Here is a 25,056-nt window from a genome sequence, read left to right as displayed (position 1 = left end):
AAAAATGATTTTTGTACATCTTAAGATCCACTCTTGAATTTTACTATTTTCAAGGATATGATTGGTTCTTACCAATTCAGAAAAATCTAAAGTAATATTTCAGTGTGTCCAGCAAGGCAAGGACAATCCATTGGAATTTCTGAACAAGTGAATACAGATAAAGACACCAAATTCTGTAACAGTTACACAGCTGCCCAAGGTCACACAGCTGTGAGAGGAGGGCTTAATTTCCAAGTACCCTGACTTCTACTTCATGGCTTGTGCCTTACACCCGCTGCCTCAAGTTAACCCACAGGTCTCAACACATCCCAGGGGTCTTTTCCTGCTTTTCAGCCTATCAATAAATGTGCTTTTCCCCAGACATTGGGGGAAACACAAACACCATGTACCTTTTCTCTTCCACATAGTAATGTTTTCTCCCCTCTAGGATTTCAGTTCCACTGAACACAACACTACTGCTATGTTTTCCTTGGATGCCAACATGAAACTCAGCTGAACTCCTCCTAACCCCTTGAATCTTGGACCTTAGGCTGCAAGTCACTTGGGTTTCCCATTTGCCTCACAAGTACTTTCTGGTTTCAGCCCAGTTGGAAATATTGAGACAAGAGTCTCTCTCAGAGTGTAGTGTTTGATCACTTTTACTTTTTTGAGTTGGAGGGAAGCAAAACCTCTAAAAACAAATAAACAACTGTTAATCAAGCTTTTGATCCTCCTCAAAGTTTGAACTCTGTTTCAGTTTGAGGCAAAAATTTAGGTCAGCTCTCATTTTATTTATTTGTTTCAAAGTTTTCAAGGGAGCCCTTCACCTAGGACGCCCTTGGGCACAAACACACGCACAAGCACACACACTCACATACAATTAACATATTATTTTAAAATTCATTCACCTCCCGAAAGAAGCACCACAATTTCCAAACAGCTAAAAATAACAATAACAATAATAAAAAAGCGTTTCCAAAACTAATATTTTATCAGTTTATCTTTCAGTGGAACTTGCCAAATTATCTTTTGTGTATGGTACGAATGATGATGGTAAAAGTTTCTCTGACCCTCAAATGATCCTACCATCTGATTAAAAAAAAAAAAATCATTAGAGATGTAGTTGTATGAATGGAAGCCTTAATCTAAAAAAGTTTTTTTTCATATCCTAAGCCATATAACATTGAGCCATCAACACTTCATTGTGAATTAATTTATAGGAGATTAAATGAATAAGAACTCTCCATCAATGTAGACATTTGCTCACTATCCTCAAACCCTTCTTTCTGTGACTCTTTCTATTCCACATTTACTTACTGCTGTTTGCTTATTGGGAAGACAAACTGCTACAACTACCTGGAATTTATTTAACAATTAAAGGCTTAACTTAAAGTTCACTTCTTCCATAAGCAGCAGGATGGAATGCCTTCCAAGTGCCAGGTGCTTCACACTATATTGCTTGTTTATTTTTTTAATGACTGTGTACCAGGATGAGTGTTGGATAAATATATATGGTATATCCTATTTGCCCATTTAAAAAAGAGTTCTATGAGCTCCTCTGAGGTAATGGCTGTGCCATGTGCATCTTTACATATGTATTTTATGTAGTTAATGGCCAAGAAGTGTTGATGAAGGACGTTTATTTCTTCTGACTACTCCTATTGAGACCACAATCAAAGCAAAATAGAGCAGCATTGTGACACTGTTTTTTGATGTGCCAGTGGAACAATCAAGTGGACGTAGTTAGAGATCAAGACACAGATTTATTCTGAGCCACATTTGGCTATAAATCAGTAAAAGGAATCAAACCTCTGAAGAGGTAGGTGGGTGTTTGATTGAGCCCACAGCAGAAATAATAAGCAATGCAGAGCAAAAAGTAACTTTTCTTCCACAGACACAACGAAAAGAAAAACATATGGAGAAGCAGGTAAGTGAGTGTGTGGTAAGGTCAGAAATTGATAGGTCAGATCAAGTTTCTCATAAAAAAGCCCCAAGGATATGTACCTAGAATTCAGTATGTCTAGGGGTCAAGAGAAGAAAAGTAACATTTTTGAAAATAATTTCACTAGGAATTGGAAAGGAAGTTGTCCATGGAGAAACAAAGTATTGACATGCAATGTGGAGGGTTCAATTTGGCCAAACACATACACATTTGTAGCAATACCCACATGTTGGGTTAAAGGATAACAAGGTGACTTTTGCTACCGTAATCAATTCTCCCTGGTTCAATGCTATTTTGTGTATATAAGAAGTAAGAGAGTAATCATATTATTGACTTTTTAAAATCAAATAGAATTACAATTCTTCAAAGTAGATGACCATTTATCTCTTGATAAAAATTTTACATTTAGGCAATCTTAAAGGTAAATCTTAAAGGATCTATAGATCTCGTCTCCACTCCCTCAATAGTAAGGCAAGAGAGAATATAAAGAAACAAACTAACGAACAAAAAATGAAATTGGAAGACTAGGGGTATGAGAATGAAGATCCAGTTAGCAAGTTATTGTTATACAGACTATCAAAGGGAGTATGGTGGGGATTACAAAATACAGAATGGATGGAGCAGAGTTTAAAGATGAAAACAGATTTTATAGGTGCTCAAACCAGTAAGACTCAACCAAGCCTGCATATTAGAATCTCATGAATAGCTTTTAGAGAAAAATATGTCAAAACCTCTCCCCCAGAGATTCCGATGTGGTACCTGGGAAACAACACTTTTTAAAAACTTCCCAGTGACGCTATTGTACCGTTAGGGTTAAAAAGCTATCCCAATTCCTTCTTAACCTAGGAAAGAAAAGACCAATCCAAATATATCTGTGATTTCATCCTTAGGACACAGCTGGTAGCAAGGGAGAAAGGAAAGCCCTCTCTTTAGCCTGGAGAATTGCGAAGATCACAAAACAAGCCATGCATCTCCTGAAATGTGACTGCTTTCTACCTTACAGCTTTGTTTTTAAAATCATGCGGTATATAAATGCAAATCAAAACCACAATGAGGTACCATTTCACACCAGTCAGAATGGCTGCGATCCAAAAGTCTACAAGCAATAAATGCTGGAGAGGGTGTGGAGAAAAGGGAACCCTCTTACACTGTTGGTGGGAATGCAAACTAGTACAGCCACTATGGAGAACAGTGTGAAGATTCCTTAAAAAACTGGAAATAGAACTGCCTTATGGCCCAGCAATCCCACTGCTGGGCATACACACTGAGGAAACCAGAAGGGAAAAAGACACGTGTACCCCAATGTTCATTGCAGCACTGTTTATAATAGCCAGGACATGGAAGCAACCTAGATGTCCATCAGCAGATGAATGGATAAAGAAAGCAGTGGTACATATACACAATGAAGTATTACTCAGCCATTAAAAAGAATACATTTGAATCAGTTCTAATGAGGTGGATGAAACTGGAGCCTATTATACAGAGTGAAGTAAGCCAGAAAGAAAAACACCAATACAGTATACTAACGCATATATATGGAATTTAGAAAGATGGTAACAATAACCCTGTATATGAGACAACAAAAGAGACACTGATGTCTAGAACAGTCTTTTGGACTCTGTGGGAGAAGCAGAGGGTGGGATTATTTGGGAGAATGGCACTGAAACATGTTTAATATATATGAAATGAGTCGCCAGTCCAGGTTTGGTGCACGATACTGGATGCTTGGGGCTGGTGCACTGGGACGACCCAGAGGGATGGTATGGGGAGGGAGGAGGGAGGAGGGTTCAGGATGGGGAACACATGTATACCTGTGGCAGATTCATTTTGATATATGGCAAAACCAATACAATATTGTAAAGTTAAAAAATTAAATTAAATTAAAAAAAATAAAATAAAATCATGCGGTAAAACGACAATGAGCTACCACCACACCTATTAGGACAGCCAACATTCTGAACATTAACACTTGCAAATGCTAGCAAGGATGTAGACAAACTGGAACCTCATTACCATTGCTGGTCAGAATGTAAAATGGCACAACCACTTTGAAAGACAGTTCAATAGTTTCTTACATAATTATATTTTTGCATTTTTGTTGTTGCTCAGTTGCTCAGTCATGTCTGATTCTTTATGACCCCATGGACTGCCACATGCCAGGGTTCCTTGTCCTTCACCATCTCCTAGACTTTGCTCAAACTCAAGTCCATTGAGTCACTGATGCCATCCAACCATATCATCCTCTGTTGTCCCCTTCTCCTCCTGCCTTCAATCTTTCCCAGCATCAGGCTGTCTTCAAATGAGGCAGTTCTTCACATCAGGTGGCCAAAGTATTGGAGTTTCAGCTTCATCATCAGTTCTTCCAATGAATATTCAACCTTGATTTCTTTTAGGATTGACTGGTTGGATCTCCTTTCTGTCCAAGGAACTCTCAAGAGTCTTCTCTAGCACCACAATTTGAAGGCATCAATTCTTCGGCACTCAGCCTTTTTTATTGTCCAGCTCTCACATCTATACATGACTGCTGGAAAAACCATAGTTTTGACTCTATGGACCTTTGTAGGCAAAGTAATGTCTCTACATTTTAATATGCTTTCTAGGTTTGTCATTGCTTTTTTTCCATGGAGCAAGGGTCTTTTAATTTTATGGCTATCCAATGATTTTGGAGCCCAAGAAAATAGTTTGTCACTTTTTCCATTGTTTCCCCATCTATTTGCCATGAAGTGGTTTTTATTTACTTTTACATATGATCTAGCAATTGTGCTTCTTGGTATATACCCAAATTAGTTGAACACATTTATTCACTCAAAAATCTGCAAGCATATGTTTTTAGCAGCTTTATTCATAATTTGTCAAAACTTGGAAGCAAATAGGATGGCCTGGATAAAGAAACTTTGGCACATCCATTTAGACCATGGAATATTATTTAGCAGTAAGAAGTGAACTAGTAAGCTATAAAAAGACATGGTGGAAACTTAAATGTATATTACTAAGTAAAATAAGCCATCTGAAAAGCCTACATACTGTACAAATCCAACTGTATGACATTTTGGAAAAGGCAAATCTGTGGAGACAGTAAAAATATTAATGGTTTTCAGAGGTTGGAAGGTAGAGAGGGATGAATAGGTAAAGCTCAGGGGATTTTTAGGACAGTGAGGCTACCCTGTATAATGCAATAGCAGATACATTTGTCAAAACCTAAAGAAGGTGCATGGAGAAGGCAATGGCACCCCACTCCAGTACTCTTGCCTGGAAAATCCCATGGACGGAGGAGCCTGGTAGGCTGCAGTCCATGGGGTCGCTAAGAGTCAGACACGACTGAGCGACTTCACTTTCACTTTTCACTTTTCACTTTCATGCATTGGAGAAGGAAATGGCAACCCACTCCAGTACTCTTGCCTGGAGAATCCCAGGGACGGGGGAGCCTGGTGGGCTGCCGTCTATGGGGTCGCACAGAGTCAAACACGACTGAAGTGACTTAGCAGTAGCAGCAAAGAAGGTGCAACCCCAAGAGAAGAGGCAGACTATAAACTTGGGGTGATAATGATGTGTCAATGTAGGTTCATCAATTGTAGCAAATGTGTCACTCTGCTGGGAAAAGTGGATCATGAGGGAGGCTGTGGGTGTGTGGGAGCAGGGGGTTTGGGAGATCTCTGAACCTTCCACTCACTATTGCTATGAAACAAAAACTGCTCTAAAACAGTCTGGCAAAATAAATAGCAATTAATACTTCTAGTCCTAGAGGGGGCAGCCTGTTGGGGTTCTAAAAGATGGGCAAGTGTGAGTTGATATCTTTTTACCACTGTCCCCTCACCTCCCAGAGTTACTCACTGCTCCCTCATAGGGGAAATTTTTTCTGATAAACTAAGTGTGGGCAGGTCCATAGTGGTTAAGAAATAGAACAAGTAAAGTTCCTCCTCCATCCATCAAGAGAAGATGTGGCTGTGGAGTGGTAAGGTGACTCATTTTAATATCATTCTTTCATTTGGCTTGGCTTTTTTAACCTTTTTGCAGATTTTTTCTCATTTCATTTTTTGTTGTATAATATTTAAGGTATTAAAAACACGTAAATATGTATATATTATGGAACACAATAAAAGAAGGATTTTATTTATTTTAAGCAATGTTGTGGGCAAGTTTTAATAAACATTACACTCAGGATCAAAACACTTGCCTTTTGATCTTGTCTCTGCTTCCATAATTTTTGTTCATTTCTGGGAAGTACAGTTAGTGTAAGTTTCAGTTTTTCATACTGTCAGTCTCGTTTTTTCCTTTGATAGAGTCCTCAGCCTACCCTGGTTCATGGGAGATGTTCTTATGTGTTCAAGTGAACTGAAAAATACAAAAGAACAGTGTAAGCTATTGTTGGCAAGATAGGGTTCTCCTTTAACTTTGGTGTCATACTTTTTTAGTCCTAATAAAAAGGGTCTTTTTGCAACATAGATATGCTGTTCCAAGAGGCAGTCACATTAGCAAGAGAATATTTGGGTGGACAATAGGTAGTCCAATCTTCAGATTCTGAAAGCCGTACTATTATTTACGTGGAGGAGTACTGGTTCTGTACAGTAAATTTAAGAACGATGATGGCTGTGGTCATGACCTCACAGTATTCCACCAGGTGGAGCCAGAGATTGAAAAGATAGCTGTAAAAGGAAGATAAAGGAAGACCACTACCCATCCAAGGAAGGCTCTTTTGAGGCTCAAATAACTTCAAGTTTAGTGTGAGTTTATGTTAACCAAATAGACTGTATGCTTTCTGGTTAAGAATAATATTTTCACAGACTTCCAGATATTACAGAGCAGAAATAAAATGATACATTACAAAGATGATAATTTGGGAAAGCAAATTTTTGTAAAATAATTTTTCTACATTGTAAAATACTCTACAGTGTAAGTTGCTATTACTGTTGGTAATATTATATTCTGAGGGATTTACATAGGAGTCCTATATCTGAATAAGTTTAGAAATCATTCCTGCCTCAATTATTGGGCATGAACCAATGAGACATGGTGATTCAGAGAAGAAATTTATAACTCTTGTATTTATAAAACTCATATTCCATCTAGGCTTATAAAGTATGTCTATGCTAAGTCGCTTCAGTCGTGTCCAACTCTGTGCGACCCCAAAGATGGCAGCCCACCAGGCTCTGCCATCTCTGGGATCCTCCAGGCAAGAACAATGGAGTGGGTTGCCATTTCCTTCTCCAATGCATGAAAGTGAAAAGTGAAAGTGAAGTTGCTCAGTCGTGTCTGACTCCTAGCAACCCCATGGACTGTGGCCTACTAGGCTCCTCTGTCCCTGGGATTCTCCAGGCAAGAGTACTGGAGTGGGTTGCCATTTCCTTCTCCAATGCATGAAAGTGAAAAGTGAAAAGTGAAAGTGAAGTCGCTCAGTTGTGTCTGACTCCTAGCAACCCCATGGACTGTGGCCTACTAGGCTCCTCTGTCCATGGGATTTTCCAGGCAAGAGTACTGGAGTGGGGTGCCATTGCCTTCTCCAAAAGTATGGCTATGTAACCCAGATAATCTGGGTATGCCAAATGGCTCAGCCTCACCTTAGGGTGTCATTTGTAAAAACACAGGATACTAGTCAAATGCAACTTCAAAGTACTTGTTCCCAATAAAATTATTAAAAGATGTGCATTTTACCACCTATAAGAGCACTCCTGAAAATAATTTGGCTCATCTTTTTCTACAAATCTTGTGGTGGTTTAGTCGCTAAGTCATGTCCAACTCTTGTGACCCCATGGACTGTAGCTCACCAGACTCCTCTGTCCATGGGATTCTTCAGGCAAGAATACTAAAGTGGGTTGCCATTTCCTTCTCCAGAGGATCTTCCCAACCCAGGAATCAAACCTGGGTCTCCTGCATTGGAGGCAGATTCTTTACTGACTAAGTATCTCTCAGGAAATCTAGTGAGAGATTCTTTTCCTCCACATTTCTCAAGTCTGTCTTTGAGTTTACCCCTTGATGCTTTGCTAAGCAGGGACATTTGCTACCTGTGCTGGGAGGTGAGTCTAGGAGAGCCAAAAATTAAGCAGCAATATAAGTCCATTATTTGATGCCTTTAAAAGGAAGTCTTCCATGCCTTTTGAAAAGTCTAGTTCTATACTATGACTACTTCCGCCACTCCCAACCTCCAGAGGACATCCAATAGATAATTTTTAGTGACTAAAACCCTGCTCTTATTGAATTTCTAGGCAGGTTGGGTTCACATAAGAAAAAATCCTCATAAGAACTGCTTCAATTATTAATCTGTTTTTATTGCTTTTATTCTGCCATTCTTATTTCAGTATTAGAAACAGAATTGCTACCAACTATTTTGGGTGGAGGGAGATATTTATTTTAGGCAGAAAGAAGCCAGATAAGAATTCGGACATGGAAAATGAAACTTTGGAAAAAATTATTGAAGCTGGAGGCTACACTCAGCCAGCTACTCCCAGTAGATAACCCTTAGTGACTCCAGAGGCTTCTAGAGTGGTTTGGCGATGTTATCTCCTTAAAAATCAAACAGAAAACAAAAGTCACCATATGATTATCTTTTGACATCAAATCTGGAGCAGATAACTGCTAGTTTTCTCATCAACGTTTCTTTTCTACATCCAATAAATAGATAAATCCCTCGTCAGATCAGATCAGATCAGTCGCTCAGTCATGTCCCGACTCTTGGCGACCCCATGAATCGCAGCACGCCAGGCCTCCCTGTCCATCACCAACTCCCGGAGTTCACTCAGACTCACATCCATCAAGTCAGTGATGCCATCCAGCCATCTCATCCTCTGTTGTCCCCTTCTCCTCCTGCCCCCAATCCCTCCCAGCATCAGAGTCTTTTCCAATGAGTCAACTCTTCGCATGAGGTGGCCAAAGTACTGGAGTTTCAGCTGTAGCATCATTCCTTCCAAAGAAATCCCAGGGCTGATCTCCTTCAGAATGGACTGGTTGGATCTCCTTGCAGTCCAAGGGACTCTCAAGAGTCTTCTCCAACACCACAGTTCAAAAGCATCAATTCTTGGGTGCTCAGCCTTCTTCACAGTCCAACTCTCACATCCATACATGACCACAGGAAAAACCATAGCCTTAACTAGACGAACCTTTGTTGGCAAATTAATGTCTCTGCTTTTGAATATGCTATCTAGGTTGGTCATAACTTTCCTTCCAAGGAGTCAACGTCTTTTAATTTCATGGCTGCAGTCACCATCTGTAGTGATTTTGGAGGCCAGAAAAATAAAGTCTGACACTGTTTCCACTGTTTCCCCATCTATTTCCCATGAAGTGGTGGGACCGTATGCCATGATCTTCTTTTTCTGAATGTTGAGCTTTAAGCCAACTTTTTCACTCTCCACTTTCTGATTGAACAATAGTCTTGGGATCTAGGTGTAGCTAAATTCAGTTAGGTTTAGAACATTCAGTACTCAAAGGACTTCCCTCCCTTTGTAACTTTCAATGTAGCAAAAGCTGAGATATTTTAACAAAGCAGAAACTTGGATTGAAATAACTATAAACCACCATCTTCATTTGAATTATATAAGAAATTATTTGACATAAATTAAAACATGCTGGAAATTGACTTATGATCTAAATTAACTTTGTCCTCTTTTACAAATATCTATATCTAAATCTCTCTATACCTATATATGTATATGATCTATATCTACATCTGTATATATCTATACGTGTATGTTTGTGCACATATAATATTCACATACAGAAAGCAAAACTTGTTTTGTGAGACTTTTAGAAAAGAAATATGTGTGTATATAAATGTATTTTTATTTTTTAGGAAAAATGGAATTTATTATTAAAGAAAAGTTGGCTGTCAATTACTCTACTTAAAATTAGTAAGTTCGACATTAACACTTTGGATAGAAATCTGCTTTCTTTCAAATAACAGGTAGACTCCACTCCTAAGGGTCACTTCAAGTAAGATATTAAGAACCCAAAGTAACAGTCCAGAGGGAGGCCATCCCTTCCCCATTCAACATTTACTTGTTTGTAAATTCTGTCAGATGCTAGAAATATGGCCTTAAACACTATCATCTTATAGCCTTAAACACTACCTTAAACTCTACCATATATATATATATATATATATATATACATACATACATGTATAATTTCATTCTGAAATCTTCACAAAAACAAGTTTTCTTCTTTCCAGAAGTTTTCTTTGGATTTGCTCATAGTTTTCCAATCCAGAATTATGTAAATAAATTATATCATACAAGGCAATATGTTCAAGGAGTTATTATATTAAGTAAGCAAATGTCATAAAAAAATCCCACAAAAACAAAGTCCCTCATTCAGGTTCCTTTGAAACATGTTTATTCATTCACTCTTCAAACTTTTTTTACCTTTAAACTGCTTCCAAGCTCAGAGAGCCCCGGAAGGAATTCATATGCCTGCAGCTATACCACCCTGAGAGGATCTCCTTTAGTTTCACAATTGTCAGGGGGAGTTGGGGGTTGTGGGGAGGGGGCAGGGCTGGGTGTGAGAGGAAGGAACCTGCAGCACACCTGCAGCGGAGAGGAGTTAGGGAGTGGTGCCAATGACTCAGGCCTGGATCAGGCTTTTAAACTCAGGATCTGAAGGCTGTTGCTCATTTTTAAAAAATAATAAAATAAAACAAGAAAGTCTTTGGCACAGTGTCATTGAGAAATGGGATGTTAATCCTCTTGTCTGGCCTGAACTGATTCTTGGAACCTTATAATCTGCCTGCCTCCTCTTCACCTTTAGGTTGAGCTGAACAAGGGTCCCTCTTGACTCCCTATCCCAGCCTGTGATTCCTCCTTGTCCCATTAGCCAGCAGCCAGGCTCCATCCCTGAAACAGAGGGTTCACCCATTTTTGCACCTTCACTGCCTCTCATATGCAATGTGAGCCATGGTTGGTTTAGTAGGCCATGTTCCTGAACCTCTTGTGTCCGGTTCCTTTCCCTATATGGGTAGACATGTGCAGAAAGGATAAGCCATTTCTCTGAGTATGTCAGTAGGGTTTGCCTTTTCATGAAATCCTTGTCCTCCTTGTTTTATTGTATTTGTGATATACTTACATGGCATGATTCTCTTTACCAAACAAAACTCAACTTTAATCTCTTTGAAAAAAAAATATTAAGTCTTACTTTCCATTGACACTGATAGCATTCTGGTGATATCAGTTATTTTCTATTTTAGAAACATGGGATCAGGAGTCTCCCAATCTCTTTTTAAAACATGACAAATGAGCTCTTTTCACGTTCACAAAAAGTATGAGCAAACCCATACGATTCTCTCATTCCACCTCCCCATCTCCCTGTAAGAATGTGACCAGATTCCCAGATCTCCTAGGAAACATGTCTGTGATAGACAGGGATTATCGTTATAATGAGTATGCATTTATAATCAAAGACTTTGATGTGTAATAAATGCCATTTAAAATAATTAAATCTTACTCTGAGACTTCATCTGATCTAGTTCATGGAAAATGTATCTCAGTCGTTAAAGAGGAGTCCGTCCTATGACCTAGTGTCAGCCAGGAATTAAGGAGGCTTGTGCTGTCTGGGAAGTGGAGCAAGGATCTGAATGTCAATTCATCATAATCAATAATGAAACCCACCTTGCTGGGTTTCCCACCTAAAATGCAAGACACCCAGCTAGCTTTGAATTTCAGATAAACAATAAATAACTTTTAGCTCATACAAATATTGCATGAGCATACTTGTACTACAAAGCAATTCAATATTTACCAGAAATGCAAGTTTAATTGTGTCCTATATTTTTTATTTGTTAAATCTTACAACCATACTTCCTGTCCAAACCTGTGAATACTTTGATAAATGTCGGCTCTGAACTCTGAATTTTGTTCTGCCCAAACTCAAGTTTTGCAAATTCTGAGAGACACAACCGATGCTAGAGTTCCAGTCTCTTGGGTGCAACACAGGGTAACCTTTTTTTTTTTTTTTGGTCTAAGCTTTTTTGCTCGTCACCTCATATCTCTCATATCTATGACACTTGTCTGGAAGGTTTTAAGTCTTATGTAAAATACCAGCTTAGAACACAATTAATCTAAAAATAACTTCTGTTTTTAACCATCTCATATAAAATTCCTCTGAGACAAAGAAGTGTTTAAGGATTGGAAGAGAGGAAAGGAAAAGTAAAAGGGTTCATAATATAAATTAATATCTAGTTATTAATATTAATAAATTATAAAAAGAATTTATTTATAATCACAATTATATAATTTATAATTATACTTTATTAGTATAAATTATATCACAATATAATAATAAATATCATAAAGATATTTCTGACAAGTAGTGATTTAAGAAGAGATGCTCCACCTAATAAATATTGACATCTTTCTCTTTTGCTTCCTTTCTAGATCTGCAAAGTACATATCATAAGTTGGTGAAAATTACAGTACTCTTGAATAAACTACTAATGAGTCATGATACTTCTCAGCTTTATAGGATGGTTCTAAGGACTTGCAGGTGCTTTAAAGCTGATGGGTTGATTAGCCTTGCCTTGTACTGTGGATAAATCTTTCCATCTGTATAACCTAGTTTTCTCTCAGTTGACCTAGAGGAAGTAAATCAAAGTCTATCTAATATAAAGAATAAAATAAGAACCATCAACAAAATCATGGTGGTCTGTCTTAGTGTGAAGAACATTTGAAAAGGAATTTGGGAAGTCTGGCTTGGACAAGCTGGTGAACCTCCAATAATATGATCTAGTTACCTAAATCTAATTCAATAATCTTGTAGACACAAAATGGTATTCAATATAATGGAATCAGGTTACTTAATAAGCCTAATTATTATTTTAATTATTCATCATTCCCTGATGGGTAGAAAGACTGTGTTTCCCTGTTGAAAAGCCATGAATAACCTTCAGAAGTATGGAAAATATCACTCTGTAATTTTGAGACTTCCGAGGACCCTCATCTGTCTGTCTTAAAGAGTAGCAATTCATCCCTGTCTTGATATAAGTACATTTCAATTCCTGAAAAAGAAAGTGGGAAGAAAGTACAAAGTCTTACTGTTTATTGTCCTAGTTCCTGCCAACATACTTTGCCTAAGAAATCTTCCTTCTTCACAAAAGGCCTGATATGCAGCTGTTTCTAAAGTAAGAATCTGGTCCACTTTTTTCTGATGAGTGGAAAAAGTACAAGATCACAGGGAAAGACTGGAGCTAAGGAAATATTTCTAGCACCTTGAAACTTCTAGTTAGAAAGTTCAGATTAAGCAAATGCTGGTTTTCTCTTCCACTACCCACCTCCTACCTCTTTCTTTATTATTATTATTTTAAATAACTATCTACTCTGAATTTCATCAGAGAAACATGATATCCTAGGACCAATATGTGGAAATACACATAAGGCTCATATAGGTATTTTAAGAGGCTGGAATCTAAGGAAACTATGTGTTTCTTAATTAGAACGGATTCAGATGCTTTGACAAGTCTTGAAAGAATAACATATGAGGCATTCCAGGTTTACCCTGCAGTCAAGCTCAGTGTTTCCAGCCTTTGAAGTTGCTGATTTACACACATCTGTTATGGGCTCCGTTGGACCCACCACAACTTTAGAGAACAGGCCCCAGGTCCACTACATTTGAACAGTCTGATAGAGCAGTACTGTTCATCCTTGTCTACACTTGAATCCCTCAGGGAGCTTTCCAATACTCCCAGTGCCTCGGCTGCACCCCAGACCAATTAAATCAGAACCTCTGGGGTTGGCACTAAGACACCCAGAAATGTTTTTTTAAAGCAACCAGATATGAGGTTAAGAATGAGAATAAATGAATTTTAAAGCATCCATGAATTAAGATTCATAATAGGCAGATTTCTAAATGCATTCTGCATACTTCACTGAGATGAGGTCTGCAGGGTTAAAGAGAGTGACTTAGATGAAGAGAGATGACCTCCAGCCTCAGGGATCTGGGAACCAATAAAGTTCCTAAGGTTCCATTTAGGTTCCTAAGGAAGGAAATACACTTTCTACCCAAGATGAAGGAAGCGTATAAGAGTGCCCAAAACACTAGATTGTCCTCCCCATTCTACCACTGACCAAGCTATATAATCCCCTAGGTTTCAATGTCCTCACCTAACTGATAAGGGGATGACATTTTACAAGTAACTCTCAACCTCGGCTGTGCATTAAAGTTATATAGGGTCTTCTGTGACATCCACTTGCTCAAGCTGTGCCCTGGACCAATTTAACTAGAATATCTGGGATAAGAACTCAGGCATGGACATTTTAAAATTTTCTTCATGTTGGATCCAGGTGAAATGGAGGGTGCTCATGTAACTGAATTCCAAATAAACAAGGGATATGTTTGTTTGTTTGTTTGTTAATAATAAATGTGTCCCAAATATTTTCAAGGAATATATGTACACTAAAACATCATTTGTTGTTCATCTGAACCTCAATTTAACTGGGTATCCTGTATCCTGCCAAATCTGATAGCCCTACATATGGTAACCCTACAATATGCAGCCAGAAAGAACTGCTGGTCCCCTTGCTACTCATTGTGGGGTCTCCAGAAAAGTAATGTCAGTTTCAACTTAGGAGCATGTTAGAATTGCAAATATTTGGGACCCACTCTACATCTACTGGCTTAGGGACTTTATTTTAACAAAATCCTCTTGTATTCATGTGCAAACTGATGTTTGAAAATCACTGGTCTAGATTATCCTATCACAAAGTTTCCAAGAATCATCCAATTACCTCAGTCCAAACCAGAAAATCCAGAGGTTGCTGCACAAATCAAAACATATCCCTAAGTTCCTGGCTATGACTTAGTTGCTAAGCTGCTGCTAAGTCACTTCAGTCGTGTCCGACTCTGTGCGACCCCATAGACGGCAGCCCACCAGGCTCCCCCATCCCTGGGATTCTCCAGGCAAGAACACTGGAGTGGGTTGCCATTTCCTTATCCAATGCATGAAAGTGAAAAGTGAAAGTGAAGTTGCTCAGTCGTGTCCGACTCTTCGAGACCCCATGGACTGCAGCCTACCAGGCTCCTCCATCCATAGGACTTTCCAGGCAAGAGTACTGGAGTGGGTTGCCATTGCCTTCTCCTGACCAACCTAGACAGCATATTTAAAAGAAGAGACATTACTTTGCAGGCAAAGGTCTGTCTAGTCAAAGCTATGGTTTTTCCCATATTCATGTACTGATGTGAGAATTGGACTATAAAGAAAGTTGAGACCCAGAGTTGATACTTTTGAACTGTGGTGTTGGAGAAGACTCTTGAGAGACCCTTGGACTGCAAGGAGATCTAATCAGTCAATCCTAAAGCAAATCAGTCATGAATATTCATTGGAAAGACTGGTGGTAAAGCTGAAACTCTAATACTTTGGCTACCTGATGCAAAGAATTGACCCTGATGCTGGGAAATATTGGAGGCTGGAGGAGAAGGGGATGACAGAGGATAAGATAGTTGGATGGCTTCACCAACTCAAGGGACATGAGTTTGAGTAAGCTCCAGGAGTTGGTGATGGACAGGGAAGCCTGGTGTGCTGCAGTCCATGGGGTCACAAAGAGTCAGACACAACTGAGTGACTGAACTGAAAGTTTCTGGAAGCTTCAGGAATGGTTTGCTTACATTCTGGTGAGGAAATTGACTGCTTCTCTCCTTCACTCCAAGTCTAAACTAGCTTATATTGCCCTTACTATTTTCTGGAGAGTCATATACTTGAGCTCCCATTAGACCTATGCTCACTACTTGGCCTGCCCATGCCTGTTTTCCTTTCCACATAGGCAGAGTTTGGAATTGACCCAGATCTAGCTCTAGTCAGGAGAATACAAAGGTGGACTGATTTCATTGGCCTGCCATCACCCAAAAATGGTGACTCAGAACTGACCTGTCTTTGCAAATATACTCCTACCTACAGGGCAGGGCCTCCTTACCTTACCTCATTCACTGGGTCTTTGCTGATACTAAGGACCTCTTACCTTCAAATAGATCTTTCTATCTATCCATCTAATTACTACTACTGATACTATTAAAATAAATTGCTTTTAACTCTTCCAGATTTAAAATACAGCACTGCAAAATGTCTTTAAGATGCCTTAAGCCAAAGCATTATTATGCTTTAAGGCATATCTTATCAAACACCATTAGTTACTCACTCTGATCACAAGGCAAATCCAATTATAAAAATAAACACCAAGCATTTTGCTGTGTTCACACCGTGCATCACAAGGGCATTTGTCTGAAAACACATGACTCCAGCATTAATTCTGCTTTTCTCAAATATACCCACTTCTTTGTTCCAGTTTTAAGGGTTTCGATAAAATTTTAAGTGTGCATTGACCTTCCTCATACATGAAGTTAAATCTTTATGTTTCCAAATCACTTATGTGAACTCATGGGAACATTGTTTTCCAAAACAGAGTACTTTCTTCTCACAAATTTATTAGATTAAAGGTAATTAAGACTCCCATCAAAAAAGCAGCTATATAAGTTAAAAGTTAATACCTTATAAATGCAAAAGCATTTTAAATAAATGAAGATGATTTTCAGTACTCAGAATCTTATATCTGAAAATGTCCTTAAAGGTTCTGCATTGTACAGTTAAAAAAAATTGAGATTGTAAGATCATTGAAGGACTGAGCTAGATTTTAGAGCCTCTGGCTCTAGTCATTTTCCCTAGAAGCCTCCATCAAAGAATTCAACAGATAAATGTCAATTTTTCTTCATTATTGTTCCAAATCAGTACAATGTACATACCACCCATTCTAGAGTAACTAACAATAGCATACATTTGCTAAACTGGTTTCACAATTAAAGATAAATTACTAGTGCTATTTTACAGCTAGCAGTTTTCTCCTTATGATTGGGACCAAGTTGATGACCTAACTTACATTATTTTTCCTTTTCAGTTTAGTGTAGTTGACAGTGAACTCAGTTCTTCCCTCCAGATCATGCCTTTGGCCATGGAGTTCCTGACGGATGTTAGCTGGCTCCAACTTGCCCTCTCTGCCTGCTGAGGTGACAGGACCTCTTTGCCCCCTGGGGACTAGAGGCATTCAAGCCAACACCCACACAGGGTGGGACTAATTCTGCCTGGACATAAATCTGCCAGATTGTCATCAGCTAGATCATCCCCGTACAAGGGCAGAGCAGTATGAGTAAGCTGAATCATAGATTACTTCACAGCTTATAGCTAGTAAAATAACATACTTGAAGGTTAATGTGATTATTTTCTAAGCTCAAGATGATATACTTAGACATATATTTACTTTTTAACCAATTTCATTATATACATATATATAAAGAAAGTCTTACATATTCAGTGATTATGTAAAGGTACTCAAAGTCATGTGCTAAGAAAACAAGGATTGGTTAACGTATAAATAATATTCTAACTAAAATATATTTTAACATATGCTTTAAAAACATTTTAAAAAGTAAATTTTATAGGGAGAGGTAAATTAGGAATTTGGAATTAACATACAAATACTACTATATATAAAATATAGAAACAATAAAGACTACTGTATAGTACAGGGAACTATATGCAGTATCTCATAATAACCTATAATGGAAAAGAATATTAAAAAGAATATATATATATATGTATATATGTGTGTGTGTGTGTGTAACTGAAACACTTTTCTGTAAACCTGAAACCTGAAACCAACACATTTTAAATTAACTATGAAGCAATTTAAAAAATAAAAGAAAAATACAAACAAAGATAAATTGGACATTTAGGAAACCATTCAATCCAGTTCAGTTCAGTCGCTCAGTTGTGTCCACCTCTTTGTGATCCCATGGACTGAAGCAAGCCAGGCTTCCTTGTCCATCACCAACTCCCGGAGGCTACTTAAACTCATGTCCGTTGAGAAGACCCACAGTAATATTTATATGTAGCTATTTGATTTTTTATTAAAAATGTGCTAGATAAAATGAAATGGCTAATTGAAAGTTTTTTGGAAATGAAATGAAAATTGAGACATTCTCAAGTATCATTCAAATTTTTCACCTATTCTTCTAAGATGTTCACTTTCTTCTTTCCCTTATTTTTATTTCCAGAGGCCAATGATGCCAGTTCAGACAGAAGGAATGGTGCTTTGAATGAAGGTCAGAATATAAATCAAAATGGATAAGGAGTACTATGGGAGAGGAAACTCAAGTGTTTCCTCTATGAGAAGATCAGAGAGAAGAAAGGAGTTGAACTGAACACAGGAAATATTACTAGCATGCCTTTATTGAAGAAGATGCTTAGAGAAAAGTATACAAGATTCCAAACTTTTCTTCTATAAAATACAACTACATTTAACTTTCTCTGTATACTCTTCTCCCTCAAGTTGTATGTACTTCATTCCAATGAACTTTAATTAGAAGTCATCCCTTGAAATATTGAGGACTATTCCAGCTACCATTTATGAATAACAAATTACCCCAAAACACTGAAACTTTAAAAAATGCTTGGGATTTTGTGGGTCAGGTATTTGAGAATAGCTTTGCTAAGCAGCTTTAGTTTGGGAGTCACAAATACAGCTGCAGTAGATGTCACCCGGGTCTGCAGTTATTAATATCTGGGTGACCTGGTTTTAGAAAAGGCAGAGGAACCAGAGATCAAATTGCCAACATCTGCTGGATCATAGAAAAAGCAAGAGAGTTCCAGAAAAACATCTATTTCTGCTTTATTGACTATGCCAAAGCCTTTGACTGTGTGGATCACAGTAAACTGTGGAAAATTCTGAAAGAGATGGGAATACCAGACCACCTGATCTGCCTCTTGAGAAATTTGTATGCAGGTCAGGAAGCAACAGTTAGAACTGGACATGGAACAACAGACTGGTTCCAAATAGGAAAAGGAGTTCATCAAGGCTGTGTATTGTCACCCTGTTTATTTAACTTATATGCAGAGTACATCATGAGAAACGCTGGACTGGAAGAAACACAAGCTGGAATCAAGATTGCCAGGAGAAATATCAATAACCTCAGATATGCAGATGACACCACCCTTATGGCAGAAAATGAAGAGGAACTCAAAAGCCTCTTGATGAAAGTGAAAGTGGAGAGTGAAAAAGTTGGCTTAAAGCTCAACATTCAGAAAACTATGATCATGGCATCTGGTCCCATCACTTCATAGGAAATAGATGGGGAAACAGTGGAAACAGTGTCAGACTTTATTTTTCTGGGCTCCAAAATCACTGCAGATGGTGACTGCAGCCATGAAATTAAAAGACACTTACTCCTTGGATGGAAAGTTATGACCAACCTAGATAGCATATTCAAAAGCAGAGACATTGCTTTGCCAACAAAGGTCCATCTAGTCAAGGCTATGGTTTTTCCTGTGGTCATGTATGGATGTGAGAGTTGGACTGTGAAGAAGGCTCAGCACCAAAGAATTGATGCTTTTGAACTGTGGTGTTGGAGAAGACTCTTGAGAGTCCCTTGGACTGCAAGGAGATCCAACCAGTCCATTCTAAAGGAGATCAGTCCTGGGATTTCTTTGGAAGGAATGATGCTAAAGCTGGAACTCCAATACTTTGGCCACCTCATGTGAAGAGTTGACTCATTGGAAAAGACTCTGATGCTGGGAGGGATTGAGGGCAGGAGGAGAAGGGGACAACAGAGGATGAGATGGCTGGATGGCATCACTGACTCGATGGACATGAGTCTCAGTGAACTCTGGAAGTTGGTGATGGACAGGGAGGCCTGGCGTGCTGCTGTAGCCTGCTAGGTTCCTCTGTCCATGAAATTCTCTAGGCAACAATACCAGAGTGGGTAGCTATTCACTTCTCCAGGGAATCTTCCCAACCCTGGGATCAAACCCAGGTCTCCCACATTGCAGGTGGGTTCTTTACCATCTGAACCACCAGGGAAGCCTAATACATAAAACTAAATAACTAATAAGGATCTGCTGTATAGCACAAGGAACTCTACTCATTACTCTGTAATGGTCTATTTGGGAAAATAATTTTTAAAAAGAGTAGATATATGTGAGTGTATAACAGATTCACTTTAAAGCTGGGTTTAGAAAAGTCAGAGGAACCTAAGACCAAATTGCCAACATTTGTTGGATTATAGAGAAAGCAATGGAATTTCAGAAAAAAATATTTACTTCTGCTTCATTGACGATGCTAAAGCCTTTCACTCTGTGGATCACAACAAATTGTGGAGAATTACAGATGTGAATACCAAACCACCTTCCTTATTTCCTGAAAAATCTGTAAGCAGATCAAGAAACAACAGTTGGAACTGGAAATGGAACAATGGACTGGTTCAAAATTGGGAAAGGAGTATGAAGAATCTGTATAATGTCACCCTGCTTATTTAATTTATATGCTGAGTACATCATGAAAAATCCCTGGCTGGATGAATCACAAGCTGAAATCAAGATTGCTGGGAGAAATATCAACAACCCCAGATATGCAGATGTAGTTAAGTCACTCAGTCAAGTCCGACTCTTGCAACCCGAAGGATTGTAGCCCTCCAGGCTCTTCTCTCCTTGGGATTTTCCAGGCAAGAATACTGGAGTGGGTTGCCATTTCCTTCTCCAGGCAATCTTCCTGACGCAGGGATCTAACCCAGGTCTTCTGCATTTCAGGCAGATTCTTTACTGACTGCGCCATTAGGGAACTTTAATGGCAGAAAGTGAAGAGGAACTAAAGAGCCTCTTGATGAAGGTGAAAGAGGAAAGTGAAAAACCTGGCTTAAAACTCAACATTCAAAAAACTAAGATCATGGCATCTGGTCCCATCAGTTCATTCAGTTCAGTTCAGTCTCTCAGTCGTGTCCAACTCTTTGTGACCCCATGAATCACAGCATGCCAGGCCTCCCTGTCCATCACCAACTCCCGGAGTTTACTCAGACTCACATCCATCGAGTCAGTGATGCCATCCAGCCATCTCATCATCTGTAGTCCCCTTCTCTTCCTGCCCCCAATCCCTCCCAGCATCAGAGTCTTTTCCAATGAGTCAACTCTTTGCATGAGGTGGCCAAAGTACTGGAGTTTCAGCTTTAGCATTAGTCCTTCCAATGAACACCCAGGACTGATCTCCTTTAGAATGGACTGGTTGGATCTCCCTGCAGTCCAAGGGACTCCCAAGAGTCTTCTCCAACACCACACTTCAAAAGCATCAATTCTTCTGTGCTCAGCTTTCTTTATAGTCCAACTTTCACATCCATACATGACCACTGGAAAAACCATAGTCTTGACTAGACGAACCTTTGTTGGCAAAGTAATGTTTCTGCTTTTTAATATGCTATATAGGTTGGTCATAACTTTCCTTCCAAGGAGTAAGTGTCTTTTAATTTCATGGCTGCAATCACCATCTGCAGTGATTTTCGAACCCAAAAACATAAGTCTGCCACTGTTTCCACTTTTCCCCCATCTATTTTCCATGAAGTGATGGGACCAGATGCCATGATCATAGTTTTCTGAATGTTGAGCTTTAAGCCAACTTTTTCACTCTCCTCTTTCACTTTCATCAAGAAGCTTTTTAGTTCCTCTTCACTTTCTGCCTTAAGAGTGGTGTCATCTGCAAATAGAAGGGGGGAAAGTGGAAGCTGTGATAGATTTTATTTTTGCCTGCTCCAAAATCGCTATGGACAGTGACTCCTTGGAAGGAAAGCTTTGATAGACCTAGACAGTGTATTAAAAATCAAAGAGATGGCCTCCAGAGGGGTCAGGCCATTGAGGGCTGACAGTGATTGCCCAGCCCAGCAACAATGCAGCATGGTGGGCCTTGTGCACATCTGTGGTGCCAGAAGCATCTGCCAGGTGTGCTTGCATTGAACTGAGAAGATGTCCCTGTACGGCAACCCGGGAGTGGCGACCAGTGACTCAAAAACAGAAGGCTGGGCCAAATACTTCAAACTTCTGCATTCTCAGCACCAGGTGAAGAAGGTAGCTCTCACTCAAGCCAAGAGCCAGAGGACAAAACAAAGTGCAATCCTTCCTCCAGCAATTGGCCTGAATCGAAGTGGCTTTTCATGAGCAACAAATAGTGGACCCCCCACCACACATGACCACGGGCATCAACGACCCTGTTTCCAGCCAGTTTTCTGCAGGATAAGTGTTTATCCCCTCAGCTGATGTATAGGATCCCATGTTTCCTAATGATTATAAGAAAGTAGTGAAGCACCAAAGAGAAGAGCAACAGAGACAGCAAGAACTGGAAAGACAGAAGGAAACAGAAGAGAGAGAAAAAAGGCATAAATAGACATGAAGCTAGTGGATTTTCCAGGTGCACCAGATCCAGATTCTGTTGAAGATGTAGATTGTGAGTGAGAGAGGAGGAAAAGAATAAGGGCGGAGCCACCATCACACCCCGCCACGTCTCTTGTGGAGAAGGACAGAGTTACCCCAAGACGTCCCTTATGAAGAGGATTCGCCACCTCGCTCACAGTCTTCCAAAGTTTCTATCCCTTCCACAGTGTACAAGGAATAGGACAGACTGCGATCCCAGACAACCAGCATTGGCAACTCTTTCCTCGCCAACATGGGGGGCAGGGTAGTACATAAATTTATGCAGAAATAAGGCTTCTGGGAAGGCCAGGGTATCAGGAAGCAAGAGCAGGGTCTGAGCACAGCACCGTCAGTGGAGAAGACCACCAAGTGGGGCGGCAATCATCGTGGGCCAAGCCACCGAGATAGAGGCAACCAAGAAGTTGAATTGAAATCCACTAGCTAAAATACTTGTGCCCTACCAAAGTGATCCTAGTCAGGAACAGGGTTGGTGCAGGAGAGGTGGATGAAGATTTGGAAGTTGAAACCAAGGAAGAGTGTGAAAAATATGGCAAAGTTGGAAAATGTGTGATATTTGAAATTTTTGATGGCCCTGTTGATGAAGCAGTGTGAATATACTTAGAATTCGACAGGGTTGAGGCAGCAATTAAAACTGTTGTTGATCTGAATGGGAAAAGTTTTGGTGGCCAGGTAGTCAAAGCATGTTTAAGAAAGAAGAAAGAAAGTCGCTCAGTCGTGTCCAACTCTTTGCGACCCTATGGACTGTATCCTACCAGGCTCTTCCATCCATGGGATTTTCCAGGCAAGAATACTGGAGTGGGTTGCCATTTCCCTATCCAGGGGATCTTCCCCACCCAGGGACTGAACCCAGGTCTCCCACAGTGTAATTTTACATGTAAAACATGTAAAAAGCATGTTTAATTTGCATAAATTCAGGGTCTTGTATTTGGCAGAACAAGTTTGATTTTAAAAACTAGAGGCTGAGTCATCTCCAGTGATCCTTATGATAAGTAGTAGTGACCATGCTTTATCACAAGTGTTTTAAATGAAGGTATTCTAGACTGTGTTCTTTCCAGATGATGATTGAGAAGCTAATTTTTAAAAAATGGTACCAGGTACAAAAACAGTAACAGAACTTAGCTATTTTTGAGGTTTTTGTTTTTAACCTTTTTTTTTGGAGTGTGCTTGTAGTTGTTGCTCAGTCACTCAGTCATGCCTAACTCTATGAAACCCCACAGATGGCAGCATTCCAGGCATCACTGTCCTTCATCTCCCCAGTGCTTGCTCAAACTCATGTCCATTGAGTTGGTGATGCAATCCAAACATCTCATCCTCTGTCATCCCCTTCTCTTCCTGCCCTCAATTTTTCCCAGCATCAGGGTCTTTTCCAATGAGTCAGTCCTTCATATCAGGTGGCCAAAGTATTGGAGTCTCAGCTTCAGCGTTAGTCCTTCCAATGAATATTCAGGACTGATTTCCTGATTTCCCTTAGAACTGACTGGTTTGATCTCCTTGCAGTCCAAGGGACTCTTAAGAGTCTTCTGCAGCACCACAGTTCAAAAGCATCAATCCTCTGGTGTGCAGCCTTCTTTATGGTCCAACTCTCACATCCATACATGACTACTGGAAAAACCATAACTTTGACTATACAGACCTTTGTCGGCAAAGTAATGTCTCTGTTTTTTTTAATATGCTGTCTAGGTTTGTCATAGCTTTTATTCTAAGGAGCAAGCATCTTTTAATTTCATGGCTGCAGTCAGCATCTGCAGTGATTCTGGAAGCCAAGAAAATAAAGTCTCTCACTGTTTCCATTGTTTCCCCATCTATTTGTCATGAAGTGATGGAACCAGAGGATATGATCTTCATTTTTTGAATGTTGAGTTTTAATACAGCTTTTTTTACTCTTCTCTTTCACTTTCATCAAGAGGCTCTGTAGTTCCTCTTTGCTTTTTGCCATAAGGGCAATGTCTTCGGTGTATCTGAGGTTATTGATATTTCTCCTGGCAATCTTGATTCCAACTTGTGCTTCATCCAGCCCAGCATTTTGCATGAAGTACTCTGAATATAAATTAAATAAGTGGGGTGACAGTATACAGCCTTGACATACTCCTTTCCCAATTTTGAACCAGTCCTTTTTACTATGTCTGGTTCTAACTGTTGCTTCTTGACGTGCATACAGGTTTCTCAGGAGACAGGTAAGGTGGTCTGGTATCCTCATGTCTTTAAGAATTTTCCATAGTTTGCTGTGACCCACACAGTCAAAGGCTTTATTGTAGTCAATGAAGTAGAAGTAGATATTTTTCTGGAATTCTCTTGCTTTTTCTATGATCCAACGAATGTTGGCAATTTAATCTCTGGCTCCTCTGCCTTTTCTAAATTCAGCTTGAATGTCTGGAAGTTCACTGTTTGTGTGCTGTTGAAGCCTAGCTTGGAGAACTTTGAGCATTGCTTTGCTGACATGTGAAATGAATGCAATTGTGTAGTAATTTGAACATTCTTTGGCATTGCCTTTCTTTGGGATTGGAATGAAAACTGACCTTTTCCAGTTCTGTGGCCACTACTAAGTTCTAAAAATTTGCTGGCATATTGATTGCAGCACTTTCAAAGCATCATCTTTTAGGATTTGAAATAGCTCAGCTGGAATTCCATCACGTCCACTAGCTTTGTTCATGGTGATGCTTCCTAAGGCCCAGTTGACTTCACACTTGAGGATGTTTGGCTCTTGGTGAGTGGTTATACCATCATGGTTATCTGGGTCCTTAAGATCTTTTATTGTATAGTTCTTCTGGAGCATGTTGAATGTCTCTATAATTTTATTCATATGACTTCAAAACTTGGAAAAACTGTTGTGGCTATTGGTGCATAGCATACTGCTATTGATCTGTTTATATAAATAAATAAATCTATAGGTCTTCCCTAATGGCTCCCAATGAGTCAGACGAGACTGAGT

General features: G+C 39.4%; 1 pseudogene; it reads left to right on the top strand.

Annotated features, from left to right (window-relative positions):
- The first annotated feature begins 21,437 nt into the window (after nucleotides 1–21,437).
- On the top strand, nucleotides 21,438–23,215 carry LOC133258850 (splicing factor 45-like; annotated as a pseudogene).
- The last annotated feature ends 1,841 nt before the right edge of the window (nucleotides 23,216–25,056 follow it).

This window comes from Bos javanicus, chromosome 13 (assembly GCF_032452875.1).
Source record: "Bos javanicus breed banteng chromosome 13, ARS-OSU_banteng_1.0, whole genome shotgun sequence".
Classification (NCBI taxonomy): Eukaryota; Metazoa; Chordata; class Mammalia; order Artiodactyla; family Bovidae; genus Bos; species Bos javanicus.
The sequence above is the reverse complement of the archived record's forward strand: the minus strand, read 5'-3'. Positions and strand labels throughout refer to the sequence as shown.